The sequence below is a fragment of the Capsicum annuum genome, chromosome 11 (assembly GCF_002878395.1).
Source record: "Capsicum annuum cultivar UCD-10X-F1 chromosome 11, UCD10Xv1.1, whole genome shotgun sequence".
Lineage (NCBI taxonomy): Eukaryota > Viridiplantae > Streptophyta > Magnoliopsida > Solanales > Solanaceae > Capsicum > Capsicum annuum.
In genome coordinates this window covers 74,257,917-74,261,744 of record NC_061121.1, presented here as the reverse complement: position 1 = coordinate 74,261,744, position 3,828 = coordinate 74,257,917, and positions in this window count along the sequence as shown.

Below are 3,828 nucleotides of genomic sequence, written 5' to 3'. Positions count from 1 at the left end.
ACTATTGGATATTTACATTATTGCCAATAACTTGAACACTTCCCTAAACTTGGCACATAAACAATAGAAAAATCTTTAGTAAACCGTAACTGGGTATCGACACCACCTACTTGGTCCCTCAGCCTTACCAGTTTGAACCTAACAAACTTAACTGTAAAGTGCAGGATCTCAATTGAAAGATTAACGCCTAATAGTTAAAGAACCAACATTCACAAAATCAGTATACTGGATGTTTGTTTTCACGATAGGTTGATCAATAATACATACATCCCACATATGAAATAGTTCCATCTACGAGCATCTTATTCCTTCAAACCCATCTTTACTCTAGCCTTTAATGTTATTGGGAAAAAGTTGATCCAATTTCAGTTCCTTTTATCTGCAAACAAGAAAAAAATATTTAATGTCAAACAAAAGAAGAACAAAAAAGAATATTACCAAAGGGTAACACAAAATTAAATTAATACAATACATTACAATAATCTGATGCAACAGATAACCAATTTGATGCATCAGATAATTAATATGATATAACAAATGATCAATCTAATGCAACAGATGATCAATTTGACGTAATATGTCATCAATTAGTTGCCATAGATGCGTCGCCTGTTGGAAACAGATGATGAATCTATTGTGATAAATGAGCAATCTAATATGATAGATAAGCAATCTGATGCAACAAATTCCTTTTATGTTCAATAGATGATCCATCTATTGCAAAAGGTAACGCATCTGTGCCCACCAATGGATGACATATTATAACATATGGGTCATCTGTTGGAATAAATCAAACCAGTCTTGCTACTGGTTTGATTTTTTCCATCAGTTTCTCCATCTGTTCCAACAACTGATTTATTAGTTGCCAAAGCTGAGAAAACTATTGAGACACCAATAACAACAGTATCAACAACAAAGAAACGGCACTATATATTCCAACACCATCAACAATACTAATACCATATGTTCCAACAACACCAATAACCCCAATAACAGCACCACCAACAAACAAATAACAGATACAAATCTTTAATTTAAATAACATACAAAGAAGAAGACAAGAAGGAAAGAACAATATTGAACCATACCTATAATTTCAAAAAAGCAATGGGATCAAAACACCTATTTCAGTTGAGAAAAGATATTAACCGGTTAAGATCCAAAAGGATCCTTATACGAAAAAGGGGAAAAAAGAGAAAAAAAAAAAGATGGTTGTAATTACCCTAAAGAAGAGAGAAAGAGACTTTTGAAAGAAAGAGATGAGCTAAGTTAATTTATGGCTGAAGGAGAGAGAATTATAGAGATGGGATTTAAATATTCATTAATATCTTTGAAGGGAACGAGTAGGACACGGTGACATTTAATAGACAAGATAAGACTACTCAAGAAGAAAATTTTTGAGTTATCCAATTTAGTATTTTATCTTTTTTATCTCGAATGGGAAATTGCTTTCAAATAAAAAAAATATCTTAAAACATATCAATCATCTATTGCAACATATTCAATAATCTATTTGATAAATTCCAACAGATTACCTACTTGTTGCTAAATATTTAATAATCTGTTTGTTAAATTCCAACAGATTCCCCACCTATTGTAACAAGTTGAACATTTATTTTTATATAATTGCATGGTATAAACTAGTGTTTGGTATAAACTAGGGTTTGCTAGATCTAGGAAGGAGTACATATGGTTAACTATAACTTTAATTGAGTCTTTTGCAACTGCATGGTGTTGGTGTTGGTGTCTCATTTCTCCTAACCCAAGTCATTAATCGATTACTCTGAGATGAAATGATTCTCATTAACTTATTATTATAAGTTAATACCTAATTGATTTAGCTAGATCTAGGGATGAGTACATAGGGTCAACAACAAATTTAATTGAGTTTTTTGCAATTGCATGGTATTGGTGTTGGTGTTGGTGTTGGTGTTGCATTTCTTTCAATCCGAGTCATTGATTGATCACTATGAGATAAAAAGGTATTGGTGTTGGTATTGGTGTTGCGTTCCTCCTGACCTAAGTCGTCAATCGATCACTCTGAGATGAAATGATTCTCTTTAACTTATTATTATAAGATAATACCTAAATTGATTTAGCTAGATCTAGGGACGAGTACATAGGGTCAACTACAACTTAGATTGAGTTTTTTGCAATTGCATGGTGTTGGTGTTAATGTGTTGTTCCTCCCAACTCGAGTCATTGATCGATCACTCTGATATGAAATAATTCGCATTAACTTATTATTGTAAGCTCATACCTAAATTTATTTAGCTAGATCTAGGGATGAGTACACAGGGTCAACTACAACTTCAATTGAGTCTTTTATAATTACATGGTGTTGGTGTTAGTGTTGTGTTCCTCCTGACCCAAGTCATCGATCGATCACTCTGAGATGAAATAATTCTCATTAAATTATTATTATTATAAGATAATACCTAAATTAATTTAGCTAGATCTAGGGATGAGTACATAGGGTCAACTACAACTTTAATTGAGTCTTTTGCAATTGCATGGTGTTGGTGTTGGTGTTGCGTTCCTCCAGACCCGAGTCATCGATCGATCACTCTGAGATGAAATGATTCTCATTAAATTTAGCTAAAAATAATTAAGATCAATTTAGACCAAATTAACATTTTCAAAACTTGTCATTTTGTTCTAAAATACAAATCAACCCATACAAATCATCTATTTGTAGGAAAATGTTTCATCATTTTAAATCTTGAGTTCTCACTCTTTTTTTCTCTCTTAATAATACAGACAACAACTACTCGACATATCGGTCAACCCTTCACAATAGATCAATTTTCTTTCTATTTTCGACCATATAGGTGTTATTTTTTACTTTATTCTTGCTTGTTTCCCTTATTTTTCTCTGTATTCTTAGGTAAAGAATTTCAAGAAGAGTTCTATATTTATTTTTTTCTAAAAATTAGGGTTTTTAGTTAATGATGAAAAATAAAACTTTTAGTTGTATTATCTTCGAAAATAGGTTAACAATTTTGAGTCTTGATGGTAAAATCATAGAAAAAAATTGATAAAACCATAGTTTTTATTGTACTGTTCCATTAACTGTGGTGGTATTATTGGATGGTGTTTATGGTGTTGTTGGTAGCTGTTAGAGGTGGTTTGATGGTGGTGTTGTTGGCATTGTTGGTGTTGGTAGTGGTGTTGGTGGCTTTTTGTAGTGTTGTTGGTGGTGTTGATGTCATTGATTAGTGGTGTTTGTGGTGTTGGTATTGGTGGTGTTTGTGGTGGTTGTTGGTGGTGTTGGTATTCGTGGTGCTTGTGGAATTAGTTGGTGATATTTGTGATAGCTGTTGGTGTGTCGGTATTAGTGGTTTTTGTAATGTATTTTTTAAAAAATTTTCATACATTAATTGTAATGTAATTTTTGTTTCTCTGTTGTTTGTAGGTAAAACATGTCTCCCAAAAGAAACAAAGTGAAAATGGATCAACTTCTGACCACCCAACAAAAAAGGGTATAGTACAGAGAGATTCGATGGAGATTCCTGAATAATCTCAGTAAGGGAAAAGTAAAGCTGAGAAGAGATAAGAAAACAATGTTGAGGGAGGTGGACAAGGGTCTATAGAAGGTGATAAAGAAAATGAAATTGAGAAAGAGGAGGAAGTAGAGAGTGAGAAAAAGAATGATCATCAACATGATGATAATGGATCACTAATGGGGCATGAATTAATATCGACATCCTAGCTTGATCCTGTCAAAACATTAGTATTGACAGGTTTCAAGTTGTGATACCGATAGATGACCCTGCAGAACTAACTGGTGAACTAGTACTTAAATGTCAGTTGGGGAAACATTTAAAG